At 45.9% G+C, this 20,293-nt stretch overlaps 1 protein-coding gene across 1 annotated transcript in view; it reads right to left on the bottom strand.

Moving 5' to 3' along the window:
- The window catches only part of LOC137355776 (non-receptor tyrosine-protein kinase TYK2-like), a 98,703-nt gene that overhangs the window by 50,769 nt on the left and 27,641 nt on the right, over nucleotides 1-20,293 (bottom strand).

The raw sequence follows: 20,293 nt of genomic DNA, 5'->3' as shown, positions 1-20,293 counted from the left end.
TGCACTGCATGAGGGGTCAGTACTGAGGGAGTGCGGCACTGCATGAGGGGTCAGTACTGAGGGAGTGTGGCACTGCATGAGGGGTCAGCACTGAGGGAGTGCGGCACTGCATGAGGGGTCAGTACTGAGAGAGTGCGGCACTGCATGAGGGGTCAGTACTGAGAGAGTGCTGCACTGCATGAGGGGTCAGTACTGAGGGAGCGCTGCTCTGTCGGAGGGGTCAGTACTGAGGGAGCGCTGCTGTGTCGGAGGGGTCAGTACTGAGGGAGTGCGGCACTGCATGAGGGGTCAGTACTGAAGGAGTGCGGCACTGCATGAGGGGTCAGTACTGAGGGAGTGCTGCACTGCATGAGGGGTCAGTACTGAGGGAGTGCTGCACTGCATGAGGGGTCAGTACTGAGGGAGCGCTGCTCTGTCGGAGGGGTCAGTACTGAGGGAGTGCGGCACTGCATGAGGGGTCAGTACTGAGGGAGTGCTGCACTGCATGAGGGGTCAGTACTGAGGGAGTGCTGCACTGCATGAGGGGTCAGTACTGAGGGAGCGCTGCTCTGTCGGAGGGGTCAGTACTGAGGGAGCGCTGCTCTGTCGGAGGGGTCAGTACTGAGGGAGTGCGGCACTGCATGAGGGGTCAGTACTGAGGGAGTGCGGCACTGCATGAGGGGTCAGTACTGAGGGAGTGCTGCACTGCATGAGGGGTCAGTACTGAGGGAGTGCTGCACTGCATGAGGGGTCAGTACTGAGGGAGCGCTGCTCTGTCGGAGGGGTCAGTACTGAGGGAGCACTGCTCTGTCGGAGGGGTCAGTACTGAGGGAGCACTGCTCTGTCGGAGGGGTCAGTACTGAGGGAGTGCGGCACTGCATGAGGGGTCAGTACTGAGGGAGTGCGGCACTGCATGAGGGGTCAGTACTGAGGGAGTGCAGCACTGCATGAGGGGTCAGTACTGAGGGAGTGCTGCACTGCATGAGGGGTCAGTACTGAGGGAGTGCTGCACTGCATGAGGGGTCAGTACTGAGGGAGTGCAGCACTGCATGAGGGGTCAGTACTGAGGGATCAGTACTGAGGGAGTGCTGCACTGCATGAGGGGTCAGTACTGAGGGAGTGCAGCACTGCATGAGGGGTCAGTACTGAGGGATCAGTACTGAGGGAGTGCTGCACTGCATGAGGGGTCAGTACTGAGGGAGTGCAGCACTGCATGAGGGGTCAGTACTGAGGGGTCAGTACTGAGGGAGTGCTGCACTGCATGAGGGGTCAGTACTGAGGGAGTGCTGCACTGCATGAGGGGTCAGTACTGAGGGAGTGCTGCACTGCATGAGGGGTCAGTACTGAGGGAGTGCCATTGTCAGAGGTGCCATCTTTTGGATGAGATGTAAACCCAAAGTTCAGTTCAGATAGACTTAAAAGACGTAGACACTACTTGAAGAGCAGGGAGGCGGATTTTCCTGGTACTTTGGCACACAATCATTCCTCAACCGGAATCACCATCTCATCGTCTTTTTGAGACCTTGCTGTTCACAAATTGCCTGCATTTGCCCATATAATGATTGCATTTAAAAACTAATCACTGGCTGTAAACCACTTTAAGACATTCCGCAGTTATTAACAAATACAAATTCTTTCTCTTTAGAATCACTGCAACAAATTCACTGCTCCATGAGAGTTTTGGAGTGTTTCTGTATATGAGAACGTGTGCATGAATGCACATTAGTACTTAGGAATGAAGCATTTCCAGTTTTTGCATACTGTGACAAAATGAAACACTGATTAGGTAGAACCCAAATAGATGCAAACTAAAGCTGCCTCTGCACTACCCAATCAACACCACCAAAATCCCACTCCAGACACTCGATAATTCAGGAAAACACTTCAGTGCAGTACGGAGGGAGTGCTTCACTGTTAGAGGTACCGTCTTTTGAATGAGACGTTATATCTAGGACCCGTCTGTCCTATCAGGCAGACAGTGTTTCAGAGAGGAGGAGATATTACCCCAGGTGTCCCGGCCAATATTTATTCCTCAACTAATATCACAAAAACAGATCATCTGCTCATTAACACATTGCTGTTTGTGAGATGTTGCCCTGTTTCCTGCAACAGTGACGACACGATTTCATTGGCTCGAAAGCACTGCGAGATGTCCCGAGATCATGAAAGGCGCCATAAGAACACTGGGTCGACTGACATCATCTGTCAGCCAATGACCTGGAAGCTGGACGGGACTTACAGCAAACAGAGTCTACAAACTACAGCAAACAGAAGTCATGACTGAAAACAAGAATGAGAATTTAACCAATGTAGGTCAGCGAGTACAGGAGAGACAGGGGAATGGGATGTGGTGCGAGTTAAGGCACAAGCAGCAGAGTTTTCGATGACCTCAAGTGTACAGAGAGTACAACGTGGGAGACCAGCCAGGAGTGCATTAGAATAGTCAAGTCTCGAGCTAAGAAAGACATGATTCAGGGTTTCAGTAGCAGATGAGTTGAGACGGGGCGAAGTTGGGTGATGTTATCGAAGTGGAAATAGGCAGTCTTAGTGATGGATTGAACAAGAGGTTAGAAGCTCATCTCAGGGCCAAATGTAACTCCAAGGTTGTGAAAAGACTGGCTTAATCTCAGACTGTTGCCAGGGAGAGGGATGGAATCTGTAGCTAGGGAATGGAGTTTGGAGCTTAAACCTAAAACAATGGCTTTAGTTTCCCCTATATTTAATTGGAGGATATTTCTGCTCATTACTGTACTGGATGTCGGATAAACAATCTGATAATTTAGCAACAGTGGAGGAGTCGAGAGAAGTGGTGGTGAGGTCGAGCTGAGTGTCATCAGCATACGTGAAAACTAATGCTGTGCTTTCGGATGATGTCACCGAGGAGCAGCTTGTAGATCAGAAATAGGAAGGGGCCAAGGATAGATCCTTGGGGGGCACCAGAGGTAATGGTGCAGGAGCTGGAAGAGAAGCCACTGCAAGTGATTCTCTGGCTATGATTAGACAGATAAGAATGGAACCAGGTGAGAGCAGTCCCACCCAACTGGATGACAGTGGAGAGGCATTGGAGGGGGATGGTGTGGTCAACTGTGTCAAAGGCTGCAGACAGGTCGAGAAGGACAAGGAGGGAAAGTTTACTTTTGTCACAGTCACATAGGACATCGCTTGTGATTTGCATAAGAACTGTTCCGGGATTGTAGAGGGACACAAATCTGATTGGAGGAATTCAAGCATGGAGTTCCGGGAAAGATAGGAACAGATTGCAAAACAACGACAGGTTCAAGGACTTGGGATAGGAAAGGGAGGTTCAAGATGGGACAGTTGTTTGCTAGTATGTTGGGATCGAGGGACACTTAGAGAGGGTCGAGTTAATTAAGGATAGCCAGCACGGATTGTAAAAGGCAGATCATGCTTGACTAATCTAACTGAATTATTCGATGAAGTAACAGAGAGGGTTTATATGGATTTTAAGGAATCATTTGATAAGTTTCACATAAAAGGCTGGTTAACAAAATTGAGGCTCATGGAATAGGAGAGTCAGTGTCCAACTGGATAAAAAAAAATTGGCTTCAGGACAGAAAACAGCAAGTCATAGTAAATGGTTACTTTTCAGGCTGGAAGATGGTAGACAGTGGTGTTTCTCAAGGGTCAGTGCTGGGACCATTGCTTTCTTTGCTATATATGCACTTGGATCTTGGAATACAGAGTAGAATCTCAAAACTTGCCGATGACACCAAACTTGGAGTTGTGGCAAACAGTGAGGATGATATGAACCACCTGCAACAGGATATAAATAGGCTAGAAGAATGGACAGGTGGCAGATGGAATTTTAATACCGACAAGTATGAGGTGAGGCATTTTGGCAGAAGGAATAGGGAGAGGCAATGTATTCTTAATGGTGCAGATCAAACGAGTGTGCAGGAACAGAAGAAGTTGGAATGCATGTGTATCAAGGTGGCAGGACATATTGAGAGAGTGGTTAGTAAAGCATATGGGATCTTGGGCTTTATAAACAGAGGCATTGAGTAGAAAAGCAGGCAAGTTATGCTAAACATTTATAAAGCTCTGGTTAGTCCCCAACTGGAGTTCTGTGTCCAGTTTTGGTCATCACACTTTAGGAAGGATGTAAGGGCCCTCGAGAGGGTACAGAGGAGATTTAACAGAATGGTTCCAAGGATGGGGATTTTAGTTACAAGATTAGGTTGAAAAAGCTGTGTTTGTTCTCCTTAGATCAAAGGAGATTGAGGGGAGATTTAATAGAAGTGTATAAGATTGTGACAGGCTTAGATAAGTTAGATAAGGAAAATCTGTTCCAATAACAAATAGTACAAGGACTAAGGGACACAGATTTAAAGTTTTGGGCAAAAGATGCAAGGGGAATATGAGGAAGCACTTTTTTACGCAGCGGGTGGTAATTAAAGGCCCGCTACCTGACCCGAACCCGACGGGACCAAATAACATGCGTCGGGTTTGGGTCGGGTCGCTCTTCCGAGTCCGGCTTTCGGGCTCAGGTCGGGTCGGGCTGGGTATGGGTTGGACACACAATGTAAGAATTGCATTTTGCTCTGCTGGTAAGTGTTATAAATAGAAAACCTACCTGAGCTGGGAGTCCAGGATGTCAAGGAGGGAAACTCTGAGTCTGTGCAGTGAGCGCCTCTATGACGTCATCACACTCATGCTGCAGCTTCCTGCATATTTGGAGTTGCAAGGTAGGTAAAGGGAACATTCCGGTGGTCAGGTCAGGCTCGGGAAAAAATGGAGGGACTCGGGTCGGGCTCGGGTCCAGGTCGGGGTTTTTTTCCCTAACCTGAGAAGGCCTTCAGTGGTAATGAACTGGAACACTCTGCCCACAAGGGTAGTAGAAACGAAGATGATCAATGACTTCAAGAGGATGTTGGATGGCTACCTGAAAGAAATAGACTTGCAGGGCTACAGGGATCGAACTGGGGAGGGGGACTGACTGCATTGCTCCATGGAGAGCTGGCACAGACTCGATGGGCCGAATGGTTTTCCTCTGTACCATAAATGACAGCATGACTATGATATGGGTTGATTTTCTGAGAGGAGTAATGACTGCACATATAAAAGAGGGAAAACACCTGGAAAAGAGAACCATGAACAATATCGGCTAACATGGCGACCAGGCGGGGAAGTTAGGTGGTAAGCAGTTAAGTGCGAATAGGGTTGAGGGAGCAGGAAGTGGGTCTCATGGACAAGGTGGACACAGAGAAACTAGAGAAAGATGCAAGTTCAGGGCAAGGGCAGGGGGAGCATCAGAGGGCGTTTGACCAGGTGGACTCGTGGGAGGGAGAGAGGCAGCAGAGGCAGCTGATCAGATGGTCTCGATCTTAGTGACAAAGAAGCCCATGAGTTCGTTGCACTTATTGTTGGAGGTGAGGGTAGAGGAGACAGGGGAGAGGAATTTAACAAGATGGCGTCCAGTAGAGAAAAGGAGCCGGGGTTATCTTTTTGGAATATGACTGCACAGGAGCCGACAGTCTTTCAGTCCCTCACACAGTGAAAACATCACCTGAGCCTGGACAGTAAGGCTATCTGATTGAAGTAGCTATCACCCCCAATCCCAATCTTGTCCTTACAGCACATCCTACCACAAATGCACATTACCAAAGGAATAGCAGGAACTCTGGCTGTTTTGTTTTGCTAATCCCTGGCGGGGATATGGAGGTTCATTGTACCAACTCAACTGTTGCCCTGCCCAAGATCAGCTGGCTCAGCACAGAGCAAGGCTTGAACCCGAGAACTTTTTCGCCTGTTTGGCTCAGTTTCCACAGTAAGTCTGTTCACTCACTGGGGAAACCTTTGAAAAATGCCCGTTTGCATCTTACAATTCAATCCAAAATAAAGAAGAAATATCAAGACAGAGGAACTCATTTGTCAGTTAGAAGATGTTGACTGTGAAATTCATACTTGAAAAGGTTTCTTACTATCCTGAAGTGGCACAGCATACTTCCTGTTTGCTGGGGGAAAGATAGCATTACCAGTAACAAACATTCCTCAAAACGACTCCACTGTTTCTTGAGCTGCAAAATCTGAACAGGAACATACTCACTGCTGTAACATCAGAGCGTTCACAAGGACAGTGCATGTGTACGGTTAACTCATGGGGCTTGGCGATTGAAGCAAAACCCCTGCCACCACCGCCCGCCCCCCAGTCACTTCAGTCTGCCCACATTCACTGGTCAAGCTAAAAATGAGAAGAATGGCATGAGGGCAATTTGCTGGAGGGTCACCAGTTCCTGGGATTCTGCAAACAATTATGACTCAGCACTTTCAATCATCCAAATTCTAAACAAGGTTCCTTTCACATTCCAGCAGCTCATCATTCAGGGCATTAACCAGCTCACAAGTCGCCTGGGTTCTGGAGTGGCGTTTGCAATGTTGAGCTACCAGCCAAACCTTGCCTTCTTCAAGACACGGTTTCATATACTCTCTGAAGGAAGACAGTCTAAAATCAGTGCATGCAGTGGTCTATCAGAGGTTACTATCCAAGGACAGGTTATCAAGCTCAGAAAAAACAGCAAGGAATAACTAGCATTTTTAAAAAATATTTATACCGTTGATGCTCTGAAGCGTAATGAATTCAAGACCTTTTTTTCAAAGCGAATCTCCTAAGATTACTCAAGGTCAGTAGGATGATCAGCTGATTAGTAAAGACCATGTTGTGCCCCATAATGCGGAAAGTATTACTGTGCTGCTAACTTGAAGCTGCGCCTCCCAGTTTGCCAGATCAAATTACCATGAAGTAAATACTGAACGAGATCAGGGTTTAAGTGTTCTTGAGGCTCCTAAACTCTGCTGCTCATATCTGATCCCACACCAAGTCCCGCACACTCATCACCCCAATGCCATTGCCCAGCTAAGTATTGTGGACATGGTACACATAAGAGTGAAGAGGATTGATGTCAAGGTCTTCTAATTCATGCACCAATATTTGTGTAACTCAAATAATATAGCTGCACATAAGGGAAAGCTAGAGAAGTAGATGAAGGAGAAAGGAATAGAAGGATGTACTGATAGGGTGAGGTGAAGTAAGGCAGGAGGAGGCTCTGCTGCGGACCAGTTGGGGACAATGTCCTATTTCGGTACTGTAAATTCTATACAGTTTTATGTATGCCATCCTGCTTTGGCCTCTTGTCCATTTCCTGCTCCTTTCGTCCCAACATTAGTGCTTTCAGCTGGCTAGGCCCTACACTCTGGAACTCACTCCATAAAACCTCTCTGGCTCCTTCCTTTAAACCCACCTGGATCCCCAAGCTTTTAGTCACCACACCTAATATCTTTTGCTTTGGCTTAGCGTCCATTTATATCTGAAAACTCTTCGGTAAAGTTCCTTGGTATGTTTTAAAGGTGCTGTATAAATACAAGTGAATGTTGTGGTTAACATCACAATCTTGCATTTCTCACTTATGCAAAAAAAAAGTGTCTTGTAACGCCGCTCAGAGATAGCTACTTTTCTTGAAGTGTTACACACTCAGATTACAGTTTTCCTGGTTCCAGTGCCAAAAGGCAGACTGATTCCTGGGATGGCCGGTCTGACGCTTGAGGAGAGATTGAGTCGGTTGGGATTATATTCGCTGGAGTTCAGAAGAGTGAGGGGTGATCTCATAGAAACCTATAAAATTGTAACAGGACTTGACAGGGTAGATACAGGAAGGATGTTCCCGATGGTGGGGGAGTCCAGAACCAGGGGTCATAGTCTAAGGATACCGGGTAAACCTTTCAGGACTGAGATGAGGAGAAATTTCTTCAGCCAGAGAGTGGTGAGCCTGTGGAATTGGCTACCACACAAAGCAGTTGAGGCTGAAACACTATGTTTTCTTGAAGAAGTTAGATATAGCTCTTGGGTCTAAAGGGATCAAAGGGTGTGGGGCAGAAGCGGGAACAGGTTACTGAGTTGGATGATCAGCCATGATCATAATGAATGGCGGAGTAGGCTCGAAGGGCCAAATGGCCTACTCCTGCTCTATTAGGGCGGCACAGTGGCGCAGTGGTTAGCACCGCAGCCTCACAGCTCCAGGGACCCGGGTTCGATTCCGGGTACTGCCTGTGTGGAGTTTGCAAGTTCTCCCTGTGTCTGCGTGGGTTTTCTCCGGGTGCTCCGGTTTCCTCCCACAAGCCAAAAGACTTGCAGGTTGATAGGTAAATTGGCCATTATAAAATTGTCACTAGTATAGGTAGGTGGTAGGGAAATATAGGGACAGGTGGGGATGTTTGGTAGGAATATGGGATTAGTGTAGGATTAGTATAAATGGGTGGTTGATGTTCGGCACAGACTCGGTGGGCCGAAGGGCCTGTTTCAGTGCTGTATCTCTAATCTAATCAAATCTAATCTATTGTCTATGTCTATGTCTAAGCTTAACGTTGTTCCTTCACGTTTTTTAAAAATAAGTGAGATGCAGAAATCTGAGTATGATACTTGGCGTGTGATGAACAGTTAATGTACCTTACAGCAGCAGTTTTGCTATTAGAAGAAAATCTCCTATGTATGCTACTCATAGCAAGTCACGTAGTACCTTGGGTAATAAGGTCTGAAACATTACATGCAAAGTGTAGCTGTGTATGCTTTTATGGCAATTTAAAAAATCAACATAGCTGGCTTTCAGTCCTGGATCTTGCACAATTTTCCAGTCTCTGATTTGCTCTGGGTGTAACTTTGAAAGTGACAACCACTTGGAAATGCATTTAATTTGAGAAGTGGTTGATGTGATCACATTGTGGACCCCTGTCTAAGTATTTTCATCAGGTTCCCCCTCCAATGTAATATTTCTACAGGCAAGCTGGAATCATTTTCATCACCTGTGTCCATATTTTTCTGATCTGTATTGAAACACATTTTCAAATCCTCTCTGGCCACAGGAGAGGTACCAGAGGACTGGAGGACAGCAGGGTAGAAGGGATAGACCAGGTAATTACAGGCCAGTGAATCTAACATCAGTGGTAGGGAAACTATTGGAAAAAATTCTGAGGGACAGGATTAATCTCCACTTGGAGAGGCAGGGATTAATATTGGATAGTCAGCATGGCTTTGTCAGGGGGAGATCATGTCCAACAAACTTGATTGAATTTTTCGAGGAGTTGACTAGATATGTAGATGAGGGTAAAGCAGTTGCTCTAGTCTACATGGACTTCAGTAAGGCTTTTGATAAGGTCCCGCATGGGAGATTGGTTAAGAAGGTGAGAGCCCATGGGAACCAGGGCAATTGGGCAAATTGGATCCAAAATTGGCTTAGTGGCAGGAGGCAAAGGATGATGGTCGAGGGTTGTTTCTGCGAGTGGAAGCCTGTGACCAGTGGTGTACCGCAGGGATCGGTGCTGGGACCCTTTCTGTTTGTAGTGTACATTGCTGATTTAGACGTGAATATAGGAGGTATGATCAATAAGTTCGCAGACGACACGAAAATTGGTGGTGTCGTAAATAGTAAGGAGGAAAACCTTTGATTACAGGACGATATAGATGGGCTGGTAAGATGGGCGGAGCAGTGGCAAATGGAATTTAATCCTGAGGTGATGTATTTTGAGAGGACTAACAAGACAAGGGAATATACAATGGATGGTAGGACCCAAGAAGTACAGAGGGACCTTGGTGTACTTGTTCATAGATCACTGAAGGCAGCAGCACAGGTAGATAAGGTAGTTAGGAAGGCATATGGGATACTTGCCTTTATTAGCCAAGGCATAGAATATAAGAGCAGGGAGGTTATGATGGAGCTGTATAAAACGGTAGTTAGGCCACAGCTGGAGTACTGTGTACAGTTCTGGGCACCACACTACAGGAAGGATGTGATTGCACTGGAGAGGGTACAGAGGAGATTCACCAGGATGTTACCTGGGCTGGAGCGTTTCAGCTATGAAGTGAGACTGAAAAGGCTAGGGTTGTTTTCCTTAGAGCAGAGAAGGGTGAGGGAGGGACATGATTGAGGAATACAAAATTATGAGGGGCATTGACAGATTAGATAGGAAGAAACTTTTTCCCAAACGGAGGGGTCAATAACCAGGAGGCATAGATTTAAGATACGGAGCAGGAGGTTTAGAGGGGATTTGAGAAAAAGAAATTTCACCCAGAGGGTGGTTGGAATCTGGAACACACTGCCTGAAGAGGTGGTAGAGGCAGGAACCACCACAACATTTAAGAAGTATTTAGATGAGCACTTGAAATGCCATAACATACAGGGCTACGGGCCAACTGCTGGAAAATGGGATTAGAATAGGTAGGTGCTTGATGGCTGGCACAGACATGATGGGCTGAAGGGCCTGTTTCTGTGCTGTACGACAAATGGTACCATAAATCAAGCTGTCAACTTGAGTAGCTGACTTTGACTTCAATGTTAATTTCTGAAGAATCAAAACTACTCAAAAGCTCATGATCTGGTATCTGTGAGGTTACATTTAAAAAGCTTTGTTCATGATCCTTTTTAAAACCACAAGTATTGCTAATTAAGCCAAAGATGAAATTGTGGTGGCATTTCAGTTGTAAACTGATTAGCATCCCAAAAGAGGGGTGGCGCAGTGGTTAGCACCGCAGCCTCACAGCTCCAGCAACCCGGATTCGGTTCTGGGTACTGCCTGTGCGGAGTTTACAAGTTCTCCCTATGACCACGTGGGTTTCCACCGGGTGCTCCAGTTTCCTCCCACAGCCAAAGACTTGCAGGTTGAAAGGTAAATTGGCCATTATAAATTACCCCTAGTGTAGGTAGGTGGTTGGAGAATTGAGGGAAGGTGGGGATGTGGTAGGGAATATGGGATTAATGTAGGATTAGTATCAATGGGTGGTTGCTGGTCGGCACAGACTCGGTGGGCCGAAGGGCCTGTTTCAGTGCTGTATCTCTCTATGTCTCTAAATCCTCAATCTGCCAGACCTGTAGTGCATGAAGCAAACTAACCTTAATTTCATATGTCATGTGGCAGTAACTTATGAGTAGGTGCTTCTATCAAATGGTTAACAGGCTGGTTACTGCTGCCTTGCTTGTCGCAAATAAGCTGGAAAATTTGATGCAAAAATCGATCCTTATTTATTCCGTCACAAATACCTGCATCATTATTTATACATCAATATTATCTGTTGTGTTTTAGCACATCTTCATATTTCTTTTTTAATCTAGAACTAGCTTGAACGTTGAAGGGACATTGATTTCACAAAATATTTGTTTTCCAAACACTAAATCGGCATCAACTGGGCCAATATGCATTACACCAGTATGTCGTGCTCAGAATGATGCACAACTTTCTGGACTCTTGCTTCCTGAAGCACAGACATCCAAAAAGAGCCAATGCTCTTTTTGTCAAGATGGTGCCTTTCTCCAGTGAGGCATGAATGAGTCAGTGGTGGTGGGTCCAAGAACCACTTCAAAGACTTCAGCAGATAATCTGGCCCTGATATCCCAGTGCAGTACTGAGGGACTGCTGCACTGTTGGAGGTGCTGTCTTTCAGATGAGATGTTAAAATAAGGCCCATGTGCCCTCCCAGCTGAACGTCAAAGAGGCCAACATCAACCAACATCACAGAGAAATTATCTGATCATTCTAGAAGTTATGTTGAAGCTTTATAAAGCTCTGGTTCGGCCACAACTGAAGTACTGCATCCAGTTCTAGTCACCATACTTTAGGAAGGACATGAGGCTCCCTGAGAGAGTGTAGAGGAGATTTAGAATGGTTCCAGGGATGAGAGATTTTTAGCCCACAACATAGCAATCCAGCTCAGTGTGATAGTGTTACCAAGCACACTCTACTCCATTCTCACTTTGCTACCTTTTTTCTGTATTCTTTTATACTTCCCTTCTCAAATACTTTACAATTCCCATTTAAATGTTATTGTCTCTGGCTCTATAGCCATCTGTATATAGCATTCACGTTCTAATTAACCCTCTGTACATATGTTCAGAACTACGTGATTTGTGACACTAAGCTCAAGTCTCTAAAGATGAATGGCTGTAAATGGAAGAAAAGGCTAAAGGAGGTAAGGAGATCCACTATAATAAAAACAAGAAATGCTGGAACCACTCAGCAGGTCTGGCAGCATCTGTGGAACTGCCAGACCTGCTGAGTGGTTCCAGCATTTCTTGTTTTTATTTCAGATTTCCAGCATCCGCAGTTTTTTGCTTTTATTTTAAGGAGATCCACTGTTGTGCAGCCCTGGGAAAGAATGATTTGTCTGATTTCAACACTATGCAGATGTACTGAGGAACAGCATGGAGATGGTTTAGAAGAAACAAGAGAGGTCATGTCCTGAGGAACAAAAGATCACAGTAGTGCTGATAAAGTTGAACACAAAATCTGCAATAGACAAAAGGGGAAACTTCTAACAGGAGCTAATCTCAGCCATTACAGTAAAATAGGATGAGTGAGGAAGGCTAAGTCAATCCAAAACCAATGATCACTTTACCTGCCTGTCTTCACTACTTCAAAGCAAAGGGGGCTTTTTTCTTTAAATTTCAGCAAGAATCAAGCAGGTAGTAAATCCATTTAGCAAAGTGACTGCTTCCAATCTTTCGCCAATTCATCTCCAGCTAACAGATATTTGCTCACGTGACTGAGAACAGCAACCACTGAATTTGCAATTGTTCTGCTTGCAGACCCATGTCTGACCTATGCCTTTTAAAATTCCCTTACTTCCTCTCTCGGCTCGTTGCTCAGCTGGCCTGAACTGCCCTGTTGGTTACAGAATCGTAGACTCTGCTGTAGAGCAAAAGCATTATGAAACTGAAGCTATGGCTGTATTTTATGCAGTTCTCTAATGACTGGGGCTAAAAGGCATTGTTAAGGCATTGCAGAGCGAGCATTACTCTGTCTTACCCAATGCTACACCAGACCTGGGAAGGACTATTTAATGCTGCAGTTATGAAGCCATCACTGTGGAACAATATTTACATGAGTCAGGGAGGGCTGGGGAGTACAATTACAAGGTCTTCGTGATCCATGGTATCCATTACCATGTTATTGATCTGTTGGTTAGATGCTTCTTCAGCCACTTTGGGGAAATTTTGACAAGAAAAAATTAACCCTTAAGAACACAGTCACGGTTCTGATACCAATTTGAAGAAATCCACCCATAAATTCAGTGTCTTTCTTTCTTGCCCCCACCCCTTTCCTGAAGCTATCAAGTCTTTCTAGAGTACAGCTCGAGGGCAATGGCTGCTCACCATTACCACACCCAATTGTGAGCGAATATAGCAAGTGACTGTAAGCTATTCACTCACAGCCGAACCATATCATGTCCTCATTCCGCTGTCCAAACACTTTCCAGCAAGCAACACTGGATAGTCATCAGGAACAGACCCTATCATTGATTTAATTCCCCTCCTATCCAACTGTAGTGCTCCAACTGACGTCAGCTAACACCAGAAAGACAGCAAGTGAAATGAATGACGGTCTTCTTGTTTCTGTGGTTGTAGCCAAGCTGCATCCTCGCTCTATCATCCCCTTCCAATGCTCCGCCCCTATTCCCCAACTGGGTGAGACTGCCTCACTTTCTTCCACTCTTACCTGTCTGATTGTAGCCACATCATCTCCACCCATGAGTTCTCTTCCTATACCCCGCAGCACCCACATGTACATCACTGACAGCTGTACTTCTCCACTACCAATCTCGATCCCACAATTTCCTGCCTGCTGCCTAACAACTTGACCAACATCCAGTCTTGAATGATTCTTAGTTTGCTCTAGCTAAACATAGGGAAGATCAAAGCTAATGTCTTCAGGTCCTCCCACAAACTTCCTCACCATCGACTCCATTCCCCTGCCCGGCCACCATCTCGGGCTGAAGCAGCTGTGGCTCAGTTGGTAGCACTCTTGCCTGTGAGACACAAGGTTCTGGGTTCAAATCCCACTCCAGGGCTTGAACACAGAAATCAAGGCAACACTCCAGTGCAATACTCAAGGAGTGCTGCACTGTTGGAGGTGCCATCTTTCAGATGAGAGGTTATATCTAGGCCCCATATGCTTGCTCAGGTGGATGTAGAAGAACCCCTGGCATTATTTCTTAGAGCAGCTAGGGAGTTCTCCCCAGTAACCTGGCCAATCATTAACCCTCAATCAACATCACAAAAACAGACTATCCTGTCATTCTCACATTGCTGTTTGTGGGAAGTGACAACATTTCAAAAAGTACTCCACTGGCCGTAAAGCATTTTTTGAGACGGCCTGTGGTCGTGAATAGGCGCGATATAAATGTCAATGTTTCCTTTGGATAAGACTGCTTTCACCTCTAATACTGTCTGCACCTGCTCATCCGCCTCCAATACCCTCATAGGTAGCTTTCTTGCCGCTGGCCCAATTATTCTAATCTTCTTCCTGCCAACCTCCCTATTCTCCAGTCATCATAAACTCCAGCTCAGCCAAAACTTTGCTGCCCATATCCTATCATGTACAAAGTTCAGCTCGCTCCTTACCCCTGTCCCCACTGATTCCTGGTTCCTCAATGGCTCGAATTTAAAATTGTTATGCTTGCCTTTAAACACTTATCCGGCTTCACCACTCCCTATCCCGGTTAGCCTGCTCCAAATGCTTTGTTCCTCTGTCTCTGATTGCTTGTAAATCCCCCGCCCATCACCTCACCAATAGCGGTCATGCCTTCAGTCAACTAGAGTCATTTATGGCATAAAAGGAGGCTATTCGACCTATCAAGTCCATGCCAGCTCTTCAAAAAGCAATCCAGTCAGTCCCAGCTTGATCCCCGTAGCCCTGCAAGTCTATTTGTCTCAGGTGGCCATCCAATTTCTTTTTGAAATCATTGATTGTCTCCACTTCCACCACGCTCTTGGGCAGCGAGTTCCAGGTCATCACCAATCACTGAGTAAAAAAAATTAATCCTCACATTCCATCTGCAGCTCTTGCCGGAAACCTTAAATCTGTGTCCCCTAGTCCTTGCACTGTCAATGGGAACAGTTTTTTCTTGTCTAACTTATCTAAGTCTCTCATAATCTAGTACACCTCTATCAAATCTCCCCTCAATCTTCTTTGCTACAAGCAGAAGAAACACAGCTTTTCCAACCTAACCTTGTACTGAAATCACCCATCCCAGGAATCATTCTGGTAAATCTCTTCTCTACCTTCTCAAGAACTCGACAATCCTTCCTAAAGTGTGGTGACCAGAACTGGATGCAATACTCTAGTTGGGGCTTAACCAGAGTTTTATAAAGGTTCAGCATATCTTCCCTGCTTTTGTACTCAATGCCTCTATTTATGAAACCCAAGATCCCAACTGCTTTACTAACCACTCTCTCAATATGCCCTGCCACCTTCAAAGATCGATGCACATGCACCCCCAGGTCCCTCTGTTCCTGCACACTCTTGAGAACTACACCATTAAGTCTATATTGGTTCACCCTATCCCTTCTGCCAAAACGTGCCACTTCACACTTGTCGGTATTAAATTTTATCTGCCACTTGTCGGCCCATTTTGCTAGCCTATGTCCTGTTGCAGGTGGTTCAAATTATCCTCAGTGTCTGCCACACCTCTAAGTTTGGTATCATCTGCAAATTTAGAAATTCTACACTGTCTTCCAAAATCCAAGTCTTTTAAATACAACAGAAAAAGCACTGACCCTTGGGGAACACCACTGTCTACCATCCTCCAGCCTGAAAAACAACCATTTACCATGACTCACTGTTTTCTGTCCTGAAGCCAATTTTAAATCCAATTGGACACTGACCCTCCAATTCCATGAGCCTCAATTTTGATAACCAACATTTTCAGTGGTACTTTATCAAATGCTTTCTTAAAATCTATCTAGACAACATCTACTGCATTTCCTTAATGAATCTTCACTGTTATATTATCAAACAATTCATTTATATTAGTCAAGGATAATCTGCTGTTTACAAATCTGTGCTGCCTATCCTTAATTAACTCAAACCTCTCCAAGTGCCTGTTGATTTTTCCTCCTGATTATTGTTTCTAGAACCTTACCCACCACTGATATTAAACTAACTGGCCTGTAGTTGCGCGGACTGTCCTTACACCCTTTCTTGAATAAGGGTATCACATTTGCCACATTCCAATCCTCTGGCAGCTCCCCCGCATCCAGGGAAGATTGGAAGGTCCAAGGTCACTCTCTCAAGATTTTCCTTGTAAACCCCCCTGCTTTCTTTAGGACCAATGAAACCAAGCTTCTGGTGATCTCTTCTCAAATCTCCTTCAGCTGGGCTGAAGCGCCTTGGGACATTTTCTACATGAAAAATGCTCCATAAATACAACTACTTGTTTTTTGATCATTTCTGCAATCCAGTGCTTACCTGTGACTATCAGGAGGGTACATTCCCCTTAACTATACCCTAGCCCTTGAAGAAGAAAAAAAATCACAAATACCTGTAGAAACTTCCTGAGGAACTCTTCACTGCAAAGTTGCAGCATTTGTGCGAATTGGACCTCAGCCTTCAATACTGGTCACTCAGTGCCTCATTTCCCCTCCAATAATTATCTCTGGGTATAATGCCCTGAAATTTGCAGTCAGGCACTCCTCTGGCTCGAGCACTACATTACCTACCAATTTTGCTGCTCAAAGGCTTTTGTTTATTGTGAAAACATCAAAGTCATTCGACAAAATACAGAAGTGGTGGGGAAGCACACAACACCTTCGAGATGGAAAGATCAGCAACGTCATTAGCGTGTGCAGAGCAGTCAGCAAAGGATAAGGGCAGTTCGTAGGCAATCTCTGTGGGTGAACAACTAAATGTGACTAGCATAGCCTTTTTTGGTCCTGGTCTCTCAAATCTACTGCACTCATCTAACCTCTGCACAAACCACAGTGAGTGTGAAGTCCGTTTAATGTTACAAATGCCAAGAAGGTGGGCTGCAATACAGCAGAATCTTGTTTAAAACTTTATCGTGAGGTCACGTTAAAGTAAAATGAGTTGGTCTTTCAACAGATTTCGTTGGCTTTGAAAACATTGAAAAACAACACAGTTTCTTTTGGGCCTCCTTATCTCGAGAGACAATGGATACGCGCCTGGAGGTGGTCAGTGGTTTGTGAAGCAGCGCCTGGAGTGGCTATAAAGGCCAATTCTGGAGTAACAGGCTCTTCCACAGGTGCTGCAGAGAAATTTGTTTGTTGGGGCTGTTGCACAGTTGGCTCTCCCCTTGCGCCTCTGTCTTTTTTCCTGCCAACTACTAAGTCTCTTCGACTCGCCACAATTTAGCCCTGTCTTTATGGCTGCCCGCCAGCTCTGGCGAATGCTGGCAACTGACTCCCACGACTTGTGATCAATGTCACACGATTTCATGTCGCGTTTGCAGACGTCTTTATAACGGAGACATGGACGGCCGGTGGGTCTGATACCAGTGGCGAGCTCGCTGTACAATGTGTCTTTGGGGATCCTGCCATCTTCCATGCGGCTCACATGGCCAAGCCATCTCAAGCGCCGCTGACTCAGTAGTGTGTATAAGCTGGGGATGTTGGCCGCTTCAAGGACTTCTGTGTTGGAGATATAGTCCTGCCACCTGATGCCAAGTATTCTCCGAAGGCAGCGAAGATGGAATGAATTGAGACGTCGCTCTTGGCTGGCATACGTTGTCCAGGCCTCGCTGCCGTAGAGCAAGGTGCTGAGGACACAGGCCTGATACACTCGGACTTTTGTGTTCCGTGTCAGTGCGCCATTTTCCCACACTCTCTTGGCCAGTCTGAACATAGCAGTGGAAGCCTTACCCATGCGCTTGTTGATTTCTGCATCTAGAGACAGGTTACTGGTGATAGTTGAGCCTAGGTAGGTGAACTCTTGAACCACTTCCAGAGCGTGGTCGCCAATATTGATGGATGGAGCATTTCTGACATCCTGCCCCATGATGTTCGTTTTCTTGAGGCTGATGGTTAGGCCAAATTCATTGCAGGCAGACGCAAACCTGTCGATGAGACTCTGCAGGCATTCTTCAGTGTGAGATGTTAAAGCAGCATCGTCAGCAAAGAGGAGTTCTCTGATGAGGACTTTCCGTACTTTGGACTTCGCTCTTAGACGGGCAAGGTTGAACAACCTGCCCCCTGATCTTGTGTGGAGGAAAATTCCTTCTTCAGAGGATTTGAACGCATGTGAAAGCAGCAGGGAGAAGAAAATCCCAAAAAGTGTGGGTGCGAGAACACAGCCCTGTTTCACACCACTCAGGATAGGAAAGGGCTCTGATGAGGAGCCACCATGTTGAATTGTGCCTTTCATATTGTCATGGAATGAGGTGATGATACTTAGTAGCTTTGGTGGACATCCGATCTTTTCTAGTAGTCTGAAGAGACCACGTCTGCTGACGAGGTCAAAGGCTTTGGTGAGATCAATGAAAGCAATGTAGAGGGGCATCTGTTGTTCACGGCATTTCTCCTGTATCTGACGAAGGGAGAACAGCATGTCAATAGTCGATCTCTCTGCACGAAAGCCACACTGTGCCTCAGGGTAGACGCGCTCGGCCAGCTTCTGGAGCCTGTTCAGAGCGACTCGAGCAAAGACTTTCCCCACTATGCTGAGCAGGGAGATTCCACGGTAGTTGTTACAGTCACCGCGGTCACCTTTGTTTTTATAGAGGGTGATGATGTTGGCATCGCGCATGTCCTGGGGTACTGCTCCCTCGTCCCAGCACAGGCATAGCAGTTCATGTAGTGCTGAGAGTATAGCAGGCTTGGCACTCTTGATTATTTCAGGGGTAATGCTGTCCTTCCCAGGGGCTTTTCCGCTGGCTAGGGAATCAATGGCATCACTGAGTTCCGATTTGGTTGGCTGTATGTCCAGCTCATCCATGACTGGTAGAGGCTGGGCTGCATTGAGGGCAGTCTCAGTGACAGCATTCTCCCTGGAGTACAGTTCTAGGTAGTGCTCAACCCAGCGGTCCATCTGTTTGCGTTGGTCAGTGATGACCAGTGATGGCAGTGGTCAGTATGAACCATGAATCAGTGTAACTTAGGACTTTACATTTCTCAAAACTTTCTCTTGTCCTGGTGGCAGCGACTTTTGCCAGGAGGGTTGGGGCGGGGGGGGGGGTAAGTTGTCAGTTGTCCTCCAATATCTTAACCAAGTGGCCATCCTTTGACTGTTAACAAGCAGCTAGCCATTCAAGGACCCTGTCATGTCCTTACATACTTTACTGCAGATCATCATCAGGCCTGGTATTTACTTTCACTGCTCCAGGGGTGGTGATGTTGATTGTAGAACTCCTCTCCCGCACTGTCACTGTTAAGATCAGCAAACCCTACAGAGAAAGGGGATTGAACCAAAGACTTCACTGACCAATATGGCTCAGTAACACACAAGTTACAAAGTGAAACATCAGGGTTTGCTGTGTTTTTTTCGAAGTGGATTGTGCCATACAAAAGCTTGCATGATGTTACTCGAATGCTTGTGGAAGCCTTTGATGGGGGGGACAAAAAAGATTAAAAGGCTGTGTGTTAATACACTCCCAGTCCCAGGTTTAATCACTGGCGTTTTCAATGGTCTAAAGTGCTCAGCTCCTCATTGGGTTCCGATGAAGGGTCACTGACCCGAAACGTTAACTCTGCTTCTCTTTCCACAGATGCTGCCAGACCTGCTGAGCGGTTCCAGCATTTCTTGTTTTTATTCTACATTGGGTGGTGCATGTAACAGTTGAGTCATGGGGAGATGCATATATATGCCTCTGCATCTGACGTCATCATTTTGTTCAGGTGATGCAAGAGTGTGCTGTACATCAGAAGTTTGCACAGTGCTTCCAGAGACTAGAGCAGTTAATGTTTTGACCTTGTTGTCTGCGATGGAAAATCTTGGGATCAGCAATTGTCATGCTGCCACCTTCCGCCTCTGACTTGCATTCCCAATGCGACTGGCCATTAAGATAATGCTCTTCAGATCCACCCATTGCGTGCTTTTATTCTGTTCCACTGCACAGAACTGATGCTGATCCTTGGAGACTGGGAAAGATAGCAAGACTTCCTCAAAACAATACACAAAGCCTTATCTGATTAACAGAGCTCTTGATCTTTTATAGATCAAAGATTTGACAGCATCTATCAGATTGTCAAAGGAATATAATTTTATCTTTAAAATAAAGGAAAGGAAGCCGATCATGGTGGCGTTCTGACCTGAAGCTGGGAATTTTTCAGCACCTGCCAAACTAAAACTTCCCTCATCGTCAGCAGCAACTTACCTTGTATTGACCACACAATGTTAACATTACTGAGACTTTGTGGCTTTAAAGGGTCAGACCACAATTCAGCAAAGCTCCACCTCAGCAGTAGAATAATACACCGTGTGTAATAATACTATTGTCCAAAATATTGTACCACCCGAATTACCCTGAGCGATGCCCTGTGCAATCGACTCAGGTATGAAACTATTATTGGCTATCCCTCGG

This window comes from Heterodontus francisci, chromosome 43 (assembly GCF_036365525.1).
Source record: "Heterodontus francisci isolate sHetFra1 chromosome 43, sHetFra1.hap1, whole genome shotgun sequence".
Lineage (NCBI taxonomy): Eukaryota > Metazoa > Chordata > Chondrichthyes > Heterodontiformes > Heterodontidae > Heterodontus > Heterodontus francisci.
This window is presented reverse-complemented; position numbering and strand designations above follow the sequence as displayed.